The sequence below is a fragment of the Ictidomys tridecemlineatus genome, chromosome 3 (assembly GCF_052094955.1).
Source record: "Ictidomys tridecemlineatus isolate mIctTri1 chromosome 3, mIctTri1.hap1, whole genome shotgun sequence".
Taxonomy (NCBI): Eukaryota; Metazoa; Chordata; class Mammalia; order Rodentia; family Sciuridae; genus Ictidomys; species Ictidomys tridecemlineatus.
Window position 1 is genome coordinate 214,227,745 of NC_135479.1, and position 23,660 is coordinate 214,251,404.

The 23,660-nt window shown below is 42.2% G+C and overlaps 1 protein-coding gene and 1 pseudogene across 6 annotated transcripts in view; one reads left to right on the forward strand and one right to left on the reverse strand.

Moving 5' to 3' along the window:
• Window positions 1-23,660, reverse strand: part of Hsf2bp (heat shock transcription factor 2 binding protein) — an 84,351-nt gene that overhangs the window by 10,665 nt on the left and 50,026 nt on the right. The window contains exon 9 of one of the 6 annotated variants that reach the window (XR_013437101.1): window positions 632-839. The exons of the other annotated variants lie outside the window; for them this stretch is intronic. The gene's annotated coding sequence lies outside the window, so the exon portion shown is untranslated. The remainder of the gene's footprint in view (window positions 1-631; window positions 840-23,660) is intronic. 6 annotated transcript variants of the gene reach the window in all.
• Window positions 2,677-3,235, forward strand: LOC101965233 (transmembrane protein 50B pseudogene; annotated as a pseudogene).

Consider the following 23,660-nt stretch of genomic DNA (forward strand, 5'->3'; position numbering starts at 1 on the left):
GTGTAAAAACCACTATGGTCATTATTTAAATTAAACAAAAGGGGAAAATGTTAGAGTCTGTAAATCTAGTTTATGTTAATTAAGATAAGCTGTGTGGAATGTATATATACCGCACCTGTCCTACAATAAATGGCTCCCACTCCTGCTTTATCAATGTACACAAGTTTCTCATCACCCCACGGTTAGTTTGCTGCAGCCGGACTGCGACATTGCCCCTAGACAACTCCCCCTGTGTATGTGTATGTATTCTGTATTCTATACTTAGGTCATTTATAAGATACAGTATGGCTTCTTTTTTTATAATAAAGTTTGGTTCAATAAATCAAACTTTATTATAAAAAAACAACAGAAGCATCAGTTAGATCCCTGGTCTTCTCTGCCATTCCTTACTTCTTGCCCCTAAACAACTGCCCCTTCCCTATAGGACTGGAAACTTATTTTTGAAGGAACTGCTGGAGCAGGTAAAATTGAGGCTAACACAGGGATTAGGTAATCACAAACCAATAAGTTAACCGATGTTATCTCTTTTCATGCTGTTTTCGGTTGAGGCCTTCATACTCTAGATACAGACTGGAGAAGTCCTCTCTGGACCATCCAACCAACCCAAAAGGATACACTCAAAGACACTGACCTGTGGGTTCCTAATGAATTCTGAACCACCAGAAATTGCAGGCAAGTTCATGAGCCCTCACCAGCTCAGCCCTTCCAGTTGGCATTAGAAATCCCTCTTTTGGGGCTGGGGATGTGGCTCAAGTGGTAGCGCGCTCGCCTGGCATGTGTGCAGCTCAGGTTCGATCCTCAGCACCACATACAAACAAAAATGTTGTGTCCGCCAAAAACTAAAAAATAAATATTAAAATTCTTAAAAAAAAAAAAAAAAAGAAATCCCTCTTTCAACACTAGCAGACAACCTCACATTACCAGAACCTGAGAAGAGACAGGTGGCTGTCACATGAAACAGAAACAAAAGAGAGGCGAAGGAAAGAGACTGTGAAGTATATAGAAATTTTAAAGCTATTACTAACATCCTTGAGGAGATAAGAGAAGTTCTAAGCAAGAATGGAATAATGTTTTTAAAGACATTCCCCCCATAAAACAGCAGTCTCAGAAATTAAAAGCATGTAGAAATGAAGACTTCATTAGGAAGTATGGAAAACATAATTGAGGAACTGTCTTAAAAGTAGTGCTACAAAGGCTGGGGCTCAATTTACAGCACTCGCCTAGCATGTGTGAGGCCCTGGTTTCGATCCTCAGCACCACATAAAAATAAATAAAATAAAGATGATATTGTGTCAAACTGAAAATTAAATGTTTTTTTTTAAAGTAGTGCTACAAGAGAGATGGAAAACAGTACAAAGAATAGAACAAGGAATTCTAAGTTACTCCCTAGTAATTCAATAAATAACACAATTACAAAATGACTTTCCAAATTGAAAGGACCCTTTCAGCTACCAGCCGAATTCACAAAAGATTAACACATGTAAGCACAACAATGTGAAATTTCAGTTTAGAAAATGAAATAGAGAAGATTTTATAAGCTTAAAAAAGACCATGTAAAGAATGAATCAGGGCTGGGGTTGTGGCTCAGAGGTGGAGTGCTCACTTGGCAGGGGTGGGGCACTGGGTTCGATCCTCAGCACCACATAAAATAAAGATATTGTGTCCACCTATAACTAAAAAGTAAATATTAAAAAAAATCTTGAATCAAAATTCAATAGCACTGAATGTCAGAAAATAATGGTTTCTTCAAAATCCAGAAATAAAAACAAAATCCAACCTAGAATATTATCTCAAACTATGACCATCATAGGTGAGAGTAAAATAAAGATATGAAACATCTCAAAATCTCACATCCCACACACTCACTTTCCAGAACGTACTTGAGGGCCTTCTCTACCTAAGGCAAAGAGGAGGAGACGTGGGGCAGCGAGTTGACAAGGGATGCTCTGATCACAGCTGAGCAGGGTGGCCCACTGACAGAAGCAGAAACTTCCTCCTCAATCACCAGCAAACCTGGAGTGAATCAACAACTCGAAAGGAGATCCAGACAATGGGTGCAGAGTTTTGGGCTCAGTGGATAATAAACACACAGAAAACTAGAAAAAATGAGATAAATATTAACTGAGAGGAACAAGAAATTGGAAGGAAAAGAAACAGTTTGTGGCTCAGCTCTGAATAAGAGCAATCATAATAATAGAAATACTGGATCCTAACCTAACCCAAAATATGACTGTACTGGAGGAGAGGGAGACTGAAAGAGAATGAGGGGAGATGATCCTCCTGAACATAGTCAGCAGGCAAAGCTGAAAACTAACACCCCACACAAAGCCTGTCAGGGGGAAATGCTTCTTAAACCTTTTCCTGATGCTTGATAAAAAATGGCAGTTATTTGTAAGACACAAAAAGAGAAACAAGGAAGGATCTGGGGATTGCTATGTGGAACCCGATTCTATATAATTAAAATAAAGCAGAATAAAATTCTAATATGCCAGATGCCATGGTACATGCCTATAATCCCAGCAACTCAGGAAGCTGAGGCAGGAAGATGGCAAGTTTGAGGCCAGCCTCAGTAACTTATGAAGACCCTCTTCTCAAAACTCTAGACTCTTGAGGGCTGAGGTGGAGCAGGATAATGGAATACAGTACTTAATAAAAATCCATGCTTAAGAAGTGAAAATGGCAGGCCCCCTAGATCATTTCTGTTGGCCAGATGTGAATGTAAGGACTGGAGTGAGAGAAGAGGTGCTGTGGCTTCTGAGGTGCAGGCATGTTGTTTTTCACAGGTTGGTGGATCATGATCGATGCAGCCATGGTGCATCCTAAGCAAGAGCTTCCCACCCATGTGGTGTGTTTCCACATTGGCTTTCCTTACTTGAGCATGAAGGATAAGTGCTGCACTGAACGTCCAGGTGAGCAGTGACAGCCAGGGGAGCAGCTGGTTAAGAAGAACAAGTGCCTGAGTTTGCCTCCTCCTTGGTTTCACGTTGATGTCTGGGTCACTTATTGCTTCCAGTGGATTCTTTTTGGTGCATGTTACTCAAAATACTAATCTTTATCCAGGACTAGCTGTGTTGTTTTTCAAAATGCTCTTATATTTTTTAGCACTTTGATCTTCAAATTTGGAAGAACTGAAGAGCTCTGAACCTAAGATCACTTCTTAAATTACATTTTCCTTTTGTTATATTCTATTTGTAGATAGGTTTTTATCTCTTGATATAATTTACACATTTCCAAATGGAATAGACTATATATTAAATGTTTAAATTTTTTACATTTTTATGCCTTAGTCTGGAAACAGTTTTGTGAAATTTGTCCTTTTTCCTCTGACTAGGACTGTTAAGTGTACATACTAAAGACTGCATGGACTGGATGATGAGTATCAGTTTTTCATTCCAGAGACTTTAAGCTCCTTGATATGTTCCTTGAGCCATGACTGTATCTTCATGTTTAGAAGGTAAATACTCTGTTTTCAGTGTCTCTAATTTCTGAAGATGTACAAAAAATACAGCTCTGTATAGACTGGCATAAGAATTAAGCCATTTATAAAAAGATATTTCTGCAAGTTGTAATTATTTTGGCTTACAAATGAGTTTTTTTAAAGGGAAAATAATTGTTCCTATATATTAAAGAAGTGGACTTTTATATTAAGATTTTTTTTTAACTGCTCAAAGGACTAATTTTAAAGTTACTTTTAAAAAGAATTCCTCTAGGACTGGGGTTGTGGCTCAGCAGTAGAGTACTCGCTTAACACATGAAAGGTCCTGGGTTCGATCCAAAGCACCACATAAATATAAAATAAAGGTATTGTGTCCATCTACAACAAAAAAATAAATATTAAAAAAATTTACCTAACATGATCATTTGGGAAGGGTTAGTATGTCACCAAACTAACTCAAGTTTGTATGGTTAATATAAAGGTTTATAAGGCAGCTCAGCAATGCTCTTCCCATAACAGCAGCTCAAAAGATCTACTGAGTTATCTTGACAGCCTGCTGTTATCTGACATTAAAATGGTTCAATAGCAAGCAAGCTATAAGACAGCTGCAGTTTAGAAGTTATGAACCACATATTTGTTTAAATGAAACAATTAGTTTAAAGATAAAGCACTTCTTCCCCATGGGGATTATTATGACCTAGTAAAAACTCAGGCACTTCATCCATTTAATGACAGACTTTTGTTAGGCCCTTAAGCTTTGGATGAACCGTGGCTGAGAAATTTGTCTTCAACTAATTTCACACTCTGATCCAAAACTTCCTTCTACTGAGTTTGAAATACTGTATTTGCATTGTGTATTCATACAGGCATTTTTTGCCACTTTTGCTCTCCTTTGCTATAAAAATTCCATGTTGTACTTTTCCCCAGAGGGGTTTTATAGAACCTTTTGTTACAAAACAGAATGATACAACAGTGGTCTCTGCAGCATCTAAAGCCAACTCCTCTCTCCCCTCTCAGAGGACCTGCTGGGGGCAAGGAACAAGCAGCTGCGAAGGCTGGGTCTTTTATCTAGACAGCATCATGCTCACTTCTTCCTTGTCTCCTCAAACGTCTTACTTCAGAAGGTCACAACAACACCTGCTGCAGAGCACATGACTCCTGTACGCCCTAACACTGCGTGTGGAGAAATCCAACATAAGGATTGGTTTGCTATTCACTTTTCAGTTATTCAGGTACACTGAGCAACAAAGCAGGTTGTCCTTATAAAACAAGGACTATAAAATGCTGGCTGAAATGGTGATGGGTTATTTTTCTGTTCTTGATTCTGACATGAATTTGTTTTTTAATTGTGAGTTAGTCAGTTAATTTCCTGTGCTTATTTTCTCATTAAAGAAAAAGAGAGATAATGTTACTAGGTACCTCACAGAGATTGGGAGTTAGTGGAATTGTTGGTAATCATTTAAAAGCAATGTAATTCCCTGAATAAAGGTCTCATCTATTTACATAGAGACCCTGTCTCAAGTTAAAATTAAAAGGGCTAGCTAGGGGTGTCAGTCAATGGTAAAGCACCCCTGGGTTCAATCCCCTTCATTTCAAAAAAAAAAAAAAAATCAGAGCATTATAATGAATTATGTATTTTCAAATAAAATATTATCAAATTAATGAGAAATTCATTTCTATGAGCACATATATTAGACTTTATGTTCCAAATGACTCCACACAATCCCTAAATGAGAAGATGCAATAAATTGTAATAAAAATTTTTGGCAACCACTTTAATATGGTTTTTGTTCACACATGTTGGTAATAATTAAAATTCTTTTCAATCATCTAAAATGAATAATGGTCAAAATTATACTTAAAGAATCTAATGGATCTTCCCCTCATCTGTTGAAGCTTCCTGGGACAGGGCCAATGTGTTCCAAGTGTAATCAAACTTGTGCCTGTCAGGGATTCCAGAGCATAGTGGAACTCCGGGGCACACACAGTGCAGTTCCCTCCTCTGGACTCATCGGCCACTTCCAAGGTACCTGTGGATTCTGGGCCAGCCTAAATCACATCAGACCACACTGGAGACTGTGCACCAGGCTGCAGAGGCACCCAGGAACATGAACTGGATCAGCAGCTACATGAGCCCTGTGCTTCCAAACTTCAAAGAACAAGTCAATAAAGCAAGGAAACCATTCTCTTTGACCCTGAATTGATCTCCAGTCACTACCCAGCTGTTGCTTCTCTTCCCAGAACATTCTAGAAGGAGCTATCTGCTGTGGCTGCCACCCCCGCCTTACCTTGAATTGCTCCTTTATTCTCCATAACACTGCTATTCCCTCACTCTGAGACAGTTCCTCTCAGGACCACCAAGGAACCTCCTAGTTGTCATTGCTCACTTCTCCCTCCCTGACCACACTGGCCACAGCTGAGCAGCCCTGGCTCCTGGAAACACATTTTTCCATGATTTTCACCGTATTCCTTCCTTGTGGCTCTTCTTCCTGGTACCTACTCTAGAGCCCCGGAATCCTTCTCCCCTTCTTTCCCTAGGTGACCTCATCTACTGAGAGGCTTCAAACCACACACACCTGCCAGTGACTCTCAACTGCTTTTCCAATTCTAGTCTTCCCCTGCAATTCCAGACTTTGTATCTGCAAAAACTTTCATGGACAGCTCTCCTTGGGAGCCTGCTGCCATCTCAGGTTTCATAAGGTGAAAGCACAACTCAAAGTCTCCATGCTGCTCCCCACTTGCTCCTCCCCTCGTCACTGCCATCCTTGTCTCAGTAAATAAATAGCACAGGGTCACCCAAAGACACAAGTGCAGTTAACTGTCCCCTCACTCATCAGAAGTTCTGTAGCTTCACATCCAAGCACACCTTAAGCCCAGGGTACCACCCTAGGCTGAGCTACTCATCCTCACACAGAAGGCTCAGTGGCCTTTTGGCAGCTTTCTTACTTAATATTTGCCTTCCTGCCCCTTTCCATTCCTATCCATCTGCCCTGCTATAGCCAGAATGACAATTTTTTAAACAGAAATCTGAATATGTCCCTCTCTACTGCAGGAGCTTCACTGCACTCAAGATGGAACCCCAAGCCTTCCACCAACTGACAAAGCCCCACCTAACTTCTCCTGGCTGTCCCCCTGGGGTCCCCTGGCCTCACAGCAGGAGCTTGGCCAGCCCTCAGTTTCTACACACACCTAGGTCCTTGTGCCTAGAGCAGTCTTCCCCTGCTCTTCATGTGCATTGTTCTTTTCAAATTTCAGCTTAGCAGTTTCAACTCCAACATGCAAAGAAAAGAGCTGGGAAATCATAACTCTTATTGTCACAGCAAGAAACTCAATGACTTTTCTTGGGTCTATCGGAGAACTAGGTCATAAAACAAAATGGCACCCTAAAATCTGGAGAGTCATAGTGAGATCTACTTCCCTGGAGGAGAAGCCACTGGAGTCGTAACTGACAGGAAGAGTTAAATGATCACTTTGACAGACTATTGAAAGCTGAGCATGGGCTACATGACAGTAAGAAACTCCCAAGGTCACATTTTTGTGGGGCTTGCTTTAGAAACCCCACCAAGTTCTCAAAGTGAAATGCCAAGAAAGGTGCTCTGGTGGCTCTGGTAGGTGGAAGGAGGAACAACCACTAGGTGACACATTGGGGTTCTGAGCATCACAAAGGCTAGTCTCCAGGACAGACTGCTAGAGTCTAGTCACCCAGGATAGGGAGAGCCCTGACTCACCCACAGGGCAAAGCTAAGGAACACTGGTCATCGCCTCTAGACTGAGTGTGATCCTGAGAAGACAGCACTTCTACTCCCATCCCACAACTTGCAGCACACCATCAGGAGTCACAGTGCACAGCAACACAGGGGACCACACTGAGAGGGCTGCCAGACAGTCTCAGGAGGAATTCCACAGAAAACCCAAAGGCAACAGGAGACAATAAACAAAGGCACTTCAGGGTGTGAAGCTTCAGGCACCTACATTAAGCACAGCACAAATTCTGGCCAACTCTTCAGGCAAAAGGCCTATCCCCCAATACCTATCCCTTATCAATCACACCCAGTGTAAAAGTCATCCAAATCAAGATGGAGCCACAGTGGCCAGCCATCAAGCTCTCAGGTGCATATGTTGGGGACAACATGAAGAAGCAGTTCTCACACTTGTAATCCTGATGACACGAGTTATTCACCAAAGACTCTCTTAAAACCACAGCATTGCACAAGGCCACCACCACCTTACCCAGGACATGTGCCCAGCTGTCTGCCCAGCCCTGGACTGCTGCCACCCTTGTTATGGACCCTTACAGCAAGGAGTATTGTTCCAGAACATCATTTGTAACCCTCCTGCTTTGCCATTAAAAACCTCCCCTCACCCACTGCAAAGTATTACATTCATATGGAAATTGGGCTCCTACTGTTCACTTAGGCCCATTTGGGGACTCAAGTTACAAGACTCCTGGAGAGTTCCCATTGGTTGGGGAAGGATGGTAGGAGGGGGTTCCGGGGGAAGTGGAGCCCCCCGTGTCCGGTAGGGACACACGTGTGTGGGTGTGTGTGGACCGGCTTGTTAGGGGGACGCACACGGCCTCTCACAAAATAAAACTTTGTTTCAGTTCCATCTGGCTTGTGTTTTTGTGCTCAGCCGGATTGCAGCATCGCAAGCCGGCGTGCACTGACAGCGACCCGCGAAAGCGCCCAGCAGGAAGGCAGCAGGTGAAAACAGCAGCGGGCAGAAGCGGAGCCAAGGCTCACGCGGCCCCCGCCGTCCAGCCTGCAGCATTTTGGTGGCCCTTGTACGGGGAACGCCCAAAATTTATAGGTGAGTGATATCGCTCGCCCCTAAGGAAAGGCGACAGAATGGGTATTTTTGTTTTGATTTATTCTGCTTTTATTTCAGGCTCTCTAGCCTTACAATTTTTTCAGGCGAATTGGGAAAAATGGTTGGCTCAAGGTTTTAAGTTATTCGGCCCTGAGAAAGAAAAAATTGATATAATCATTTTTCTCCTCTCCGTTTCTGTTTCATTCTGTTTTGGCTTTCTTCTATCCTACCTTATTGGGTTACGTTACCTTTATAGTAGATTAGAATCTAGTAAAAAACAAACCGAAAGACTGTTAAGTAAATTGTTAGAGGTCCAGGCTATGGCAGAAAACTTATTAGGTCAAGCAAAACAAAAGGTCCCTCAAGCTAGTCAGACAGAAGAAAAATTGAAGAAGGCAAGCTTAGGGAAAAAACGACCCTCAGATAGGGAGGCTAGTACTAACTCCGTTCCATCACCAGAGGGCGTAATTCAACCAACAGCTTCACCTGTAGCTGAGCAGCCCTCAGTTTCCATAGGTGATGAACAGAATCCTGAGGCAGGACCCCAAAAGTTAGCATGCCCTGTAGTTGAGCGGGGAGAAGAAAGGGAACGAGTTTACCGTGCCTTAGATTTCAAAATAGTAAAGCAATTAAAGGAAGCTGTACAAACCTACGGGCCTGCGGCTCCCTTTACTGTCAGAATGGTCGAATCTATTACCAGCTGGGACTTAACACCAGAAGATTGGGCTAGCGTGTGTCACTCTGTGCTAAATGGAGGACAATATTTATTATGGAAAATTGCCAATGAGGAATTTTGCAGGGAGACAGCTAGGCGAAATGCAGCAGCAGGTTATCCTGAAAGAGATTCTCAAATGCTATTGGGGAAAGGACCTTATGAGGGTCAGAGGCAACAGATTAGATATGATCCTGGCGTATACGCTCAGATCACTATGAATGCAATTAAGGCATGGAAAACTTTGAAGGGACAAGGGGATTTACAAGGTCAACTATCTAAGATAACACAAGGAGTTAATGAGCCCTACGCTGACTTTGTAGCTAGACTTATTGAAACAGCCTCTAAGACATTTGAAAATACAGAACAGGCAATGCCATTTATAAAACAACTGGCTTATGACCAAGCAAATCGTTGCTGCAAAGAGGTCATTAGACCGTGGAAACATGGAGATTTAAACACATATATTAAATTATGTAGCGACATTGATGAACAAGGACAAGTCATGGCAGCTGAAGTAAAACAGGCTTTAGATACCAAACCAAAAACATGCTATAATTGCAATCAGAAAGGACATTTTAAAAGAAATTGCCCCATAGGAGGAGGGTTTAACAAAGCTAGGTATCAAAGGAGTAGAATCCCGGGTATTTGCCCACGATGCCATAGAGGGAGACATTGGGCTAATGAATGCCGTTCTCAAACCACCATAGAGGGTATTCCGTTATCAAAAAATGGACAAAGACCAAGTGTCTACCCACAATATCGTGGAGAAAGGTATCAGGCCCCGTTGTCAAAAAACGAATTGGAGGGCCCAATGCCCCGGGGCCCAAAGCCACAAATATACGGGGCAATGGAGGAACCCAGCAGCACCATCAAGGTAGTGCCCAGGACGCACTATCCATCAGATCCCTCATCAGACAAACTAGAGGGAGCGCAGGGTTGGACATCTGTGCCTCTGCCAGAGCAGTATTAACTCCAGAGATGGGAGTTCAAATCATTCCCACAGGAATAAAAGGACCTCTTCCCCAAGGAACAGTAGGCTTATTATTAGGACGCAGTTCTTCTACACTAAAAGGACTTATGATAAGTCCTGGGGTAATTGATCCCGATTATGAGGGTGAAATAAAAATTATAGCCAGTTCTCCAAGAGGTATATCCGTAATTTCATCAGGAGATAGAATAGCACAGTTATTAATAATACCCAGCCTACATGATGAATTTTCCAGTTGTAATGTAGAAAGAGGTTCCAAGGGATTAGGCTCCACAGGTGTAGATTGGGCTATGCTTTCTTTAAATTTAGATTCTCGCCCAATGCTAAAATTAAATATTCAAGGACATGATTTTAATGGGCTGCTGGACACAGGTGCTGACCTCAGCATCATATCTCGTCAGGAATGGCCAAAGCACTGGCCATTGCAACAAGCCACTCAAACGCTTCGAGGCCTAGGAGTGGCAACTAACCCCCATAGAAGTGCTATGGTATTAGATTGGAGGGATCCTGAAGGATGTGAAGGAACTATACAGCCTTATGTATTGGACCATCTTCCCATAAATTTATGGGGACGGGATGTCCTAGATCAATTAGGATTGACATTAACAAATAACGTCAATTCTAACGCGCCCACTAGTAGGGCTAAACAAGGCTTTAGAAAAGAAAAAGGATTAAGGAAACAAGATCAAGATATGATAGCACCAATTCAAATAGATCAAGAAATAAATAAACATGGATTGGGTTTTCAAAAAGGGCCACTGAGACAATCAAAATTACATGGAAATCAGAAAGACCAGTGTGGGTTCCTCAGTGGCCCCTGACTAAAGAAAAGATACAAGTAGCCCACGATCTGGTCAAACAACAATTAGCGGAAGGACATTTACAACCTTCCGTATCTCCCCATAATACTCCCATTTTTGTCATTAAAAAGAAATCTGGTAAATGGAGATTATTACAAGATTTAAGAGCCATTAATAATGAGATGGTTATTATGGGACCTGCTCAATCAGGGATTCCCCAATTGTCTGCTTTACCAAAAACCTGGCATGTGTTAACTATAGATATTAAGGATTGTTTCTTTTCAATTCCAATTCATCCCGAGGATAGTCCACATTTTGCATTTACTATCCCTGCACTAAATCATGAAGGTCCTGATCAGAGATATGAGTGGAAAGTTTTACCCCAGGGGATGGCGAACAGCCCGACTATGTGTCAAATTTATGTTAATAAAGCAATCCAGCCACTTAGAAATCAAAATCCTGAACTACAAATATTTCACTATATGGATGATGTGTTATTAGCACATAAAGATAAGAACACATTGCTAGAATGTTATGCCACACTTACAAACTTACTAAAAAATTATAATCTAGACATAGCAATAGATAAAGTACAATTAAATTTTCCAATTAATTATTTAGGAGTTTTATTATCCTCAACCATGGTCCGTCCACCAAAAATTCAAATACGAGTAGATCAACTCAAATCACTTAATGACTTTCAAAAATTATTGGGAGACATAAACTGGATAAGGCCTTACCTAGGCATACCAACAGGAGAATTAGGACCCTTATTTGATATCCTAAAAGGTCCATCAGATCCAAATTCACCCCGCATGTTAACGCCTGAAGCAAGAAAGGCATTAAAAATCATTGAAACATATATGGAAAATATGCATTTGGATAGAATTGATATAAGTTTGCCTTTATTATTTATTGTACTACCAACAAAAAATATTCCTACAGGAGTATTTTGGCAAGAAGGTCCATTATTGTGGATACATTTATCGTATTCCCCTAATACTATTCTTACTAGATATCCTGAGGCTGTAGGACAATTAATACTCAAAGGGATAAAAGCAGCGAAGGGAGTGTTTGGGATTTCTCCCAATAAAATTATTACTCCATATACTATGGATCAAATTGATGAGTTAGCTAATGAGTTAAATACTTGGGCAATAATCATGTGTAAATCTAGTGTCTCATTTGATAATCACTTGCCATCTAATCCCTTGTTGTCCTTTTGGTCTAAGCATCCTGTAGTTTTTCCTAAAATGACAAAAAAAAAACCCTATCATGAATGCTCCAAATATATTCACTGATGGGTCAAACAATGGTACAGCAGCGGTAGTTACCCCTGATCAAACTTTTACATTTTTAGTACCCAAACAATCAGCTCAAAAGGTAGAGCTCAATGCAGTATTACAAGCTTTTATGATGTTCAAAGATTCTGTATTTAATTTATTCTCTGATAGCCAGTATGTAGTTAATGCTATAGCATCCCTTGAAGATGCTGGTAGGATTTCTCCTTCCTCTACTGTTTTCTCTTTGTTTTCTGCTATACAAACTCTAATCTGGGACAGAAAAGATCCATTCTTTATTGGACATATCAGGGCACATACAGGGTTGCCTGGAGCCCTTAGTTTGGGTAATGAACTAGCAGATAAATCTACACATGACATACATATTTTCTCCACAATAGAAGAAGCTATAAATTTTCATAAAAGGTTCCATGTCAATGCTAATACCTTACAAAAACGTTTTAAAATAACTAAGGAACAAGCCAGACATATAATAAAACAATGTCAAAATTGTGTGACATTTTTACCACAAGTTAATCTTGGAGTCAATCCTAGAGGACTGATACCTAACCATATTTGGCAGATGGACGTTACACACTTGCCAGAATTTGGAAAATTAAAATATTTACATGTTACAGTTGATACTTCTTCTGGATTTTTAATGGGCTCCCTTCATGCCGGAGAAAAAACTAAAGATGTTATAGCTCATTGCTTATAAAATTTTGCCACTGTGGGTGTTCCTAAACAGTTAAAAACTGATAACGCTCCTGGTTATACGTCTAACTCTTTTAAACAATTTTGCTCATCATTTGGCATTACTCATATAACAGGAATCCCATACAATCCACAGGGTCAAGGCATAGTTGAAAGAGCTCATCAAACTATTAAAATGTACTTATTAAAACAAAAGGAAGGAATTGGAAAAGGGTATATATCCCCCAAAGATAAACTTAAAATAACCCTTTTTACTCTAAACTTTCTAAATTTGGATTCATCAGGACTTAGTGCTGCGGAAAGACATATGTATCCGAAAAATGTACATAAGCCTAAGGTACTTTGGAAAGATATTCTAACAGGACAATGGAAAGGTCCGGACCCAGTAATAGTCTGGAGTCGGGGCTCCGTCTGTGTTTTTCCACAGGAGGAACAGCAACCAATTTGGATTCCAGAGAGATTAACTAAAACAATTTCTACAGAAAAAGAAGATGATTTGACTCAAATCCATAACAGCTGATATCCAGAGCTCCAGCTTGGCTATTCTTACATCTACAACAGTGATTTACCACGGTGCCTTTTTCAATATCTATTTTATTATTACATTTTTCCCACATCATAAGGTTCTATTTTATTTATTTATTTATTTTCTCTTTCTTTTTGAGCTCATACAAACCTAGGTTAATGTTTTTCTGATCAGTTTTATTTTTTGACTGTGTTTTATTTTTTTTTTAACTGTAAAGTTTTTAAACATTGCAATGGAGATTTCACCTAGGTATAGCTACAAGGCCTTTATTTACTATTGTCTTATATGTTCTATGTTATGTATGCACTGTTTTGTGTTGTATGTCTGTATGTGTGTATGTCCATATTTCATTTATAAGGAGCGCTCATGTATAAATAGATATAAATGGATCCCAAAAAAAAAAAAAAAAAAAAAAAAAATCACGTGACTTATATGGTTTAATTTAAATTAGGTAAACAGCTGTTATAAATTTTGCTTTTAAAGGTGGTTAACAGATCTGTTTGTTTACTTTCACCTTTCCTTTTCATTATATTTAACAATTCTGTTCAAGATAATGTCTCTTTAGCACCATGGCCAGAATTCCCATCTCCATCCCAATGCCGGTGAAGACTAAGATAAAACCAAACTACAACTTCTATGATAGCTATCACAGTAAACTATATAAACTGATACATCAATCAATATAACTCAATAAGTATCCTCAATCAAGGACTTAATTTACTTTGGGAGGAAATGGACATATTGATAGACTCCTCCACTTTGAACTGCTTACACAACTTGCCTGGACTATGTATCACCTGTATGCATTGTGCTCTATTTGTTGATACAGTGAATTATGGTAGTGCTGAAATATCTTAGCTGCTGTGTCACCAGTGTTACTGTTCTTCCTAAGGAGCCGTCAATTGGCTTGGTGTCGTGGCATTTCTGTATCTTCCTCCCTTCTACTAGTGATGGTCTAAAACTTGGGGGCCAACAGAGGTGAGGCAAGAACCTCACCCCCCCACTGGCACCAAGGTTAAATTTGGGGGCCAACAGAGGTGAGGCAAGAACCTCACCCCCCCACTGGTGCTTAGGCCTATCCACAAGCATGGCTATGCTAGACCGGTAGTCAGTGACGGGTTGATCTGATTACAGTGGATTCAACCTAAGACAGGAAACTGACGTGTAAAAGTCAGTTCTCCCATGACGGGTAAGAACCACATGTTAAATTGGACAACCTACCAGGCACGGTCCCTAGCCACATTGCCATTGCTTAATTAAACAGAAGGGGGCAGATGCTAGGAGCCACTGCAAAGTATTACATTCATATGGAAATTGGGCTCCTACTGTTCACTTAGGCCCATTTGGGGACTCAAGTTACAAGACTCCTGGAGAGTTCCCATTGGTTGGGGAAGGATGGTAGGAGGGGGTTCCGGGGGAAGTGGAGCCCCCCGTGTCCGGTAGGGACACACGTGTGTGGGTGTGTGTGGACCGGCTTGTTAGGGGGACGCACACGGCCTCTCACAAAATAAAACTTTGTTTCAGTTCCATCTGGCTTGTGTTTTTGTGCTCAGCCGGATTGCAGCATCGCAAGCCGGCGTGCACTGACAGCGACCCGCGAAAGCGCCCAGCAGGAAGGCAGCAGGTGAAAACAGCAGCGGGCAGAAGCGGAGCCAAGGCTCACGCGGCCCCCGCCGTCCAGCCTGCAGCAAGTCTTCCCCTGCAATTCCAGACTTTGTATCTGCAAAAACTTTCATGGACAGCTCTCCTTGGGAGCCTGCTGCCATCTCAGGTTTCATAAGGTGAAAGCACAACTCAAAGTCTCCATGCTGCTCCCCACTTGCTCCTCCCCTCGTCACTGCCATCCTTGTCTCAGTAAATAAATAGCACAGGGTCACCCAAAGACACAAGTGCAGTTAACTGTCCCCTCACTCATCAGAAGTTCTGTAGCTTCACATCCAAGCACACCTTAAGCCCAGGGTACCACCCTAGGCTGAGCTACTCATCCTCACACAGAAGGCTCAGTGGCCTTTTGGCAGCTTTCTTACTTAATATTTGCCTTCCTGCCCCTTTCCATTCCTATCCATCTGCCCTGCTATAGCCAGAATGACAATTTTTTAAACAGAAATCTGAATATGTCCCTCTCTACTGCAGGAGCTTCACTGCACTCAAGATGGAACCCCAAGCCTTCCACCAACTGACAAAGCCCCACCTAACTTCTCCTGGCTGTCCCCCTGGGGTCCCCTGGCCTCACAGCAGGAGCTTGGCCAGCCCTCAGTTTCTACACACACCTAGGTCCTTGTGCCTAGAGCAGTCTTCCCCTGCTCTTCATGTGCATTGTTCTTTTCAAATTTCAGCTTAGCAGTTTCAACTCCAACATGCAAAGAAAAGAGCTGGGAAATCATAACTCTTATTGTCACAGCAAGAAACTCAATGACTTTTCTTGGGTCTATCGGAGAACTAGGTCATAAAACAAAATGGCACCCTAAAATCTGGAGAGTCATAGTGAGATCTACTTCCCTGGAGGAGAAGCCACTGGAGTCGTAACTGACAGGAAGAGTTAAATGATCACTTTGACAGACTATTGAAAGCTGAGCATGGGCTACATGACAGTAAGAAACTCCCAAGGTCACATTTTTGTGGGGCTTGCTTTAGAAACCCCACCAAGTTCTCAAAGTGAAATGCCAAGAAAGGTGCTCTGGTGGCTCTGGTAGGTGGAAGGAGGAACAACCACTAGGTGACACATTGGGGTTCTGAGCATCACAAAGGCTAGTCTCCAGGACAGACTGCTAGAGTCTAGTCACCCAGGATAGGGAGAGCCCTGACTCACCCACAGGGCAAAGCTAAGGAACACTGGTCATCGCCTCTAGACTGAGTGTGATCCTGAGAAGACAGCACTTCTACTCCCATCCCACAACTTGCAGCACACCATCAGGAGTCACAGTGCACAGCAACACAGGGGACCACACTGAGAGGGCTGCCAGACAGTCTCAGGAGGAATTCCACAGAAAACCCAAAGGCAACAGGAGACAATAAACAAAGGCACTTCAGGGTGTGAAGCTTCAGGCACCTACATTAAGCACAGCACAAATTCTGGCCAACTCTTCAGGCAAAAGGCCTATCCCCCAATACCTATCCCTTATCAATCACACCCAGTGTAAAAGTCATCCAAATCAAGATGGAGCCACAGTGGCCAGCCATCAAGCTCTCAGGTGCATATGTTGGGGACAACATGAAGAAGCAGTTCTCACACTTGTAATCCTGATGACACGAGTTATTCACCAAAGACTCTCTTAAAACCACAGCATTGCACAAGGCCACCACCACCTTACCCAGGACATGTGCCCAGCTGTCTGCCCAGCCCTGGACTGCTGCCACCCTTGTTATGGACCCTTACAGCAAGGAGTATTGTTCCAGAACATCATTTGTAACCCTCCTGCTTTGCCATTAAAAACCTCCCCTCACCCAGTTTGCTACTAGCCTAAGTAACATCGTTATTCTCTGGAGGATCTCTGTGTCATTGTTATTTACATTGACATCAGCTTTCAACCAGAAAAGAACAAAAAGTATTGTTAATAAATAAATAAAAAGCAAAGCCTGAAGAGACGAACCAAGCATCAGAACCAGATATAAAGATAACCGATTTTGGAATTATCAGATGGGGAATTTAAAATAACTGATTAATGTGCTGAGGGCTGTGCATTAGTATACGCAGGCTGCCATAACAAACACCACAGCCCAGAAGCTTAAACAACAGAAACTTATTCTCTCTCTCAATGCCAGAGGCTGGAAGTCCAAGGTCAAGGCACTACAGGGCTCAGGAGCCTCAGGAGGCCCTGAGGCCTCTCTCCTTGGTTTGCAGACTATGTTCCCCATGTCTTCATGTGATCATCCCTTGGTGTGTATCTTGTGTCCTGATCTCCCCTTTTGAGGACACAGTCAGGTTGATATGAGGGCCATCCTAATGACCTCATTTTACCTTCATCTCCCCTTAAAAGTCCCCAAATACATCTCCAAATACACTCACTCACATTTCTGAAGGTCTACAGATTAGGATTTCAACATATGGATTTGGGGAAACACAATTCAGCCCATAAAAGTTTCTAATGGAAAAAAGCAGAAAACATGTAAGAATAGGTCGATGTAATAATAGCAAAACTACAGACCTAGCCTTAAGAGTCCATCCGTAGTTGAATGGATAAAGAAAACATGGTATACACACAATGGAGTTTTATTCAGCCATAAAGAAAAATGAAATCATGTCATTTGCAGGAAAATGGATGGAACTAGAGGCCATAATGTTAAGTGAAATAAATCAAATTCAGAAGGTAAAGCGTTGAATGTTTTCTCTTATGTGTGGAAGAGAGAAAAATAGTGGGGGCAGATATCATGAAAATCAAAGGGAAATCAGAAGAGGAAAGGGACCAAGGGGTGGGAAGTAGGGAGGGAGGGAGGGAGGGGAAGTGCCAATACTGTTACACTGTTCACAAATACAAACATGTAACAACAAATCCCATCAGTATGTACAACTATAATACACCAATTAAAAATGCAGAAAAAAAGAATAATAGATGGATGTAGAGAGAGAGTTGAAACTCCAAGAATGAATCCAAGTTCAGCTTAAATATTGTCTCTTCAGAGTGGCCATTCCTAACCACCAGGCACTCTCTCATCCATCAACCTATTCAGTTCTCTGAATAATATTACCTTACTACTTTCTTCCTTCACCCACTAAACTGAAAACTTCACAAGAGCAGGGCCTTGTCTGTCTCGCTCCCCACTTCACTCCTAATATTTAGAATAAGGCTCAGTAAGTATTTGCTAAATAAATGGAAAGCCTGTATATTATGTGGCTAAGACAGATGTAAAACAAGTGCAAGCAAATTTGGGACAAACAGTGTGCTAGAGAGAGAGCCACAGGGCCTCCCAGAAAGGGGTGAAGTAAGTAAGGCAGGCTGCTGGATAGGGAACAAGTGTGGCCCAAGGGGAATGACCGCTGAAGACATCACAGGAGGGGGGCAGTCAGTCTCAGGACAGCATGGAGGGGAGACAGCACAGGGAGCAAGAGGTGTGATGGTAAGAACCCTCGTGGTGGAAGACTGAGCACAGCCCCATCAGTCAGGGCCCAGTTCTGGGAGAAACAACTGGCACCAGCACAGAGATGACATAGTGCTACCAGCATTCTGACATGGTTGTTTCAGTCGGAATACCACTTTTCCCCAGAGACTCATAAGGAGTTTAAATCCAAAGGTGTAAGTTAATGATATTGAGAGGATAGAAGTTTAATCCAACTATGGTTTTAAAAGGTGAGGCCTTTGGACAGTGAAGGCCATTAACATGGAGCCCCATGATTGAATCCTGGTGGTTTCACTGGAAACGGAGAGAAGCACAGAGATACATGTGCATCTCCTGCAGTACTGTGAGGCAGCTGAGGGTCCCTCACCAGAGCTCACATCATGATGTTGGGACACTGAATCTCCAGAACCATGGGCCAAAATAAACCAATTTTCTTTTTCTTTTTTTTTTAAAGAGAGAGATTTTTTTAATATTTATTTTTTAGTTTTTCGGCGGACACAACATCTTTGTTTGTATGTGGTGCTGAGGATCGAACCTGGACTGCACGCTTGCCAGGCGCGAGCGTGCTACCGCTTGAGCCATATCCCCAGCCCCCAATTTTCTTTATAAAGTAGTCTACCTTGAGCATTTTGCTGTAGTGATGAAAACCAGGCTAATCTAATAAATAGATTTTAAAGCAAAAGTTCTTCAATGAGCAATTATACTAGAAACAAATTCTAAAATAATCTCAGCAAAAAAAACAGAACATATAAGGAACAACAAAAGGAAGAATTAGAACTGAAATTGTCATAACTGAGATAGAAAGCTTGGTAGAGACAGAAGGGAAGGGACAGGTGAGACACATCAGTGCACTGGAAGACAGGACAATAGAAATTAGCCAATCTGAATGACCAAGAGAAACAGACTAAAATGAAAATGAACAGTCCCCATGGGACCAAAATAAGAGACCAAGCATTCAGGTCACTGCATTCCAGGAAGGAGTGGAAAAATGGGCGGGGTGAAAAACAGTCCACGAAAACAGTGACTGGAATTTTGCCTGAGCTGGCAAAAGACAGAAGCCTACAGATAAACCTAAAGAAAATCTACTCCAAGACACAACACACCCAATTCTCTGAAAGCTAATCTCAACAGTAGCAAGAAAGAAGTGGCCCCTCACCAAGGAAAATGATCCAGAGTCTGGGTTTCTCATCAGAAACCCTGGAAGCCAGAAGGGAGTGACTCACCTTTTTCATCTCTTTAAAGAAAGCAACTGTCAATTGTAGAAACCTACATCCAGGGGAAACAGCCTTTTAAATGAAGAGGAATCAAAGTCTTCTCATATGAGAGGAAATTCAGAGGATTTTTGGTGGTAGACCTATCCTAATAACTAGAACACACAAATACTTGTAACAGGATTCATACCAGCCCCATGATAGAAATAACCCAAATGCCTATCAAACGATGAATGAACAAATACTGTAGGTTCATACGATGGAATATTATTCGGGCATAAAAAGGAGTGAAGTACAGATGCAAGCTACAACATAGATGACCCTTGGAAACATGCTAAGTGAAAGAAAAATGGGAAAAATGCCAAAATTCTAATTTGGGCTATGATTGGGTAATAATATTGTAACAATGTAGTAACCATTCTGTGGTTGTGTAATATGTTACTATCAGGGGAGTAGAGGACAGTGAGTGAGGGTTTACTCTCTCCATTATTTTTACAACTCATGCATAACTCTGGAAAAGTAAACAGTAAAAGGAATCCTGGCACATCAGCAAGGAGGCATGAGCAAAGAAACTAAGGGCAGAACCACAACAAACAAGGAAAGGTGGCAGTAAGCAAATTTCATGAATAAAGTGTTTTTCTTGGACACACAAGAAATTATGTGTAACTACTTCAGTTCCGACCAATGCACACAGCAAATCAAGATACAGAACACTTCTTCACCATAAAGTGCCTCACATCTCTTCCCTTCCACTCAGTGCAAACTAGAGCAATCATGTTCTCCTTTCTTCTGCCATGGATTAGTTTTGCCTATTCTTAAAAATTATATAAACGAACCACACGGAAACACAAACCAAAAAAAAAAAAAATGAGCTATTTCATTACTAAAGTTCAAAGAAATCAGAATAACTGAAATAACATTCTTAATATTGCTTCCTCTTGACATTTTGGGGCTATTCTCACAAAGTCCTCTCAATGCTCCCAGTGCCTCTTCCCAAAAGTAGACAGGCTTCCTTGTTCATGTTTCCATCATCTAAGGCTACGGGGAGTGGGAGGGCGGGGCATTGAGCAGTGCAGGAAGAGTGAGGAGAGCATGTCCCACAGCTGGGTAACGCTGATGAGAGCTCGGCATGGAGCACACCCGGGCCAGCACTGCCCACAGCTCCAAGGCCACACGCAGTGGTGTTCACCACGGACAAACACCTCCAGTGAGCGCACAGCTCTCTCGGTCCCAGCTGTCACCCAGTAGCAGCATCTGGATAACTCTGCTGGCCCAGCTTCAATAACTGCATCACTGGGCTAGGGATGTGGCTCAAGCTGTAGCGCGCTCGCCTGGCACGCATGCGTGCAGCGCGGGTTTGATCCTCAGCACCACATATAAAAACAAGGATGTTGTGTCCGCCGAAAACTAAAAAATAAATATTAAAAATTCTCTCTCTCTTAAAAAAAAAAAAAAAAAGAAATATATATATATATATCTGCATCACATCCATGGAGAACAACTTGGAAGCAAAATTGTGTAAGCTGTGCCACTCCAGCCCAGCACCAGATAGAGGGTTTGCTACTGGCCAATGGCTGGTCATGAGAGCCAGCAACAACACCCTTCCCTGTGTGCAGGGGAAATTCAGAACAGAAGGCTGACGTGTACACAAAGATTCAGTGAAGGGATTAGAAGCTTCACACAAAGTTACGCTGAAATGACAAGTCTCTGCAGAAGGAAGGCCTACCAAGTCCCTCTAGGCCCACCCTCCTCCTCCTTCACTTCCCCTCCTGTTCTCCAAGGACACATCCATGGTCACCACTGAACTGATTGGTTCCTTCAGGACACTAGTTCTTCTGGATGGTAACAGGTTCCATCTACCCTCATATCCAAGGGGGGGCGGGGGGCGCAGAAGGGAAGGACAAATAGCATTCTGAGAATTCAGCTATGGCTAACTGAGGATCAGAGAACAAGAAATGGCACTGAAGCCCTCCCCGCAACGCACACACACACAACCCTGACACTGAGAAGAAGAAACTCACCAACTAGGTCAAAGAACATCCTAAGAGTTGCACTAGTTCTTTAATATGTGCTCAGAGGATTCCTCTGTTCTCAACCATATCTTAAAATGAGAACAAACAAATCTTTTTTTCTTTATCTGGTAATTATCCATTTTTCAAAAGCCACACATTAAATATATGAACTAAAATAGGAAGTACAGTGAGAGTCCAGAATGTGACAAAGTGTGGCAGCACCTGCAGAGGTAAGAACATGGAATCTGGAGTCCCTCACCAGTATACCTTAGCAAAGCTATTTAACCCAAGTGGGCCTTTGTTCTTCATCTATAAACTAAAGGTTTGAATTATCTGCGTCAGTATTATAAAGATCAAGTGGAAGGATGCATGGAAGTATCTATCAAAATGCCTGGTACACAGGGCTCAGCGGTAGCACACTTGCCTGGCATGTATGAGGCACTGGGTTCGATTCTCAGCACCACATATAAATAAATAAAATAAAAATCTATCTACAACTAAGGGGGGAAAAAAAGCCTAATACACAGTTGGTGCTCCCTGAACAATCACTGCCAAACTACACAGAACAAACCCCATGCCAACTCCTCCCAACTCCTCATGCCTGCTCTACAAGAGCCTGCCTCAGACCCTCCCCCTTGCCCATCCCTCTGGCTGGAACACACCTTTGGACATCCAAAGACCTCCCTTCTTCCTCCTTCAGGTCTCCATGCAGAAGTCCACTGCTCAGTGGCCTCCCATTACCATTTTAAAACTCAAAAAGAAAGCTGCCCTCCTGTTCCTCTCCTTGCCTTTTCCCTCAATCCCATGAAGTACCACTCAACAGGATGTGTTTCACTGGTTTACGGTCTCTATCATCTCTCTCTACCCCCCAGCTCCACAGTGGCAGAGGCTTGGGTGTGCTCAGCTGCTACTGTCTTCCCAGTGCTGACCAGAGAAGAGGCCAGAGAACGTCAGGCACTCACAGATATGCTGGGTGAACTGACAGTGTGTAGTCAAAGGTCTATTTCTAATTATGCCATTAGAAATAAGGATTGCAGGATGGCTAGGGCTGGGGCTCAGCAGTAGAGCGCTCACCTAGCATGTGCGAGGCGCTGGGTTCGATCCTCAGCACTACATAAAAATAAATAAATAAAGGTATTGTGTCCAACTATAATTTAAAAATATTTAAAAAGAAAAAGAGATAAGAATTGCTACTGGGAGTAAATTTGATCAAGATACTTAAGACCTATGAAAAAACAATACCCGGCTAAAAGAATGAAGAGATGTACCATGATGTGTACTGGAGGTCTCCGTCTCAACATTTTATAAAGATGCCAATTTTTCCAAATTGACCTACAGATTCAAAGCAATTTCAATCAAAAACCAGGACAGGGCTGGAGATGTGGCTCAAGCGGTAGTGCGCGTGCTTGGCATGCGTGCGGCCCGGGTTCGACCCTCAGCACCATATACAAAAAAAGATGTTGTGTCTGCCGAAAACTACAAAAAATAAATATTAAAATTCTCTCTCTCTTTTTTTTTTAAAATAATTTTTCTTTTAAAAACAGGAATATGACAGGCAGACTCTTAAATGTCTATGGAAAAGAGACAGGAACAATGAAGGCCATACCGAAGAAAGCCAAGGTCTGTCTAGACACCTAAACTTGCCCAGTGACACTCTGCTCTGCAGAATGACAAGGGCCAGAGGAATAAAAGGGCAGCCAGAAGCACTCCATTCTGTGTGGGCAGCCGCTGGAGAACCAAGGGTGCTCACGAGAGCAGTGGGAGAGGATGGGTCCTCGACGGCAGCACTGGGTGAGGATGCCACGTGGGAAGCCCGTCCTACTACAGCCCACAGGCAAACCAGGCAGACTACTCCTAGAATGAAGGGCCAACTGAGGAGGCTTCTAGGAAGGACACAGTAAATACCCTTGTGATGGGGGTGGGCAGATACTTCTTCAACGGGAAACACAAAGCATTACATTCAAAGATACCATTAACAAGCCTTGGAGTGGGAAAATATACTTACAACTTAAAAAAAGAAAGATCCTGTATCCAGAATGTAAAATTCACACAATCTAAGAAAATAGACAAGGGGCTTGAACATGATTTGGCAAAAGAGGGTATCCATATAGCCA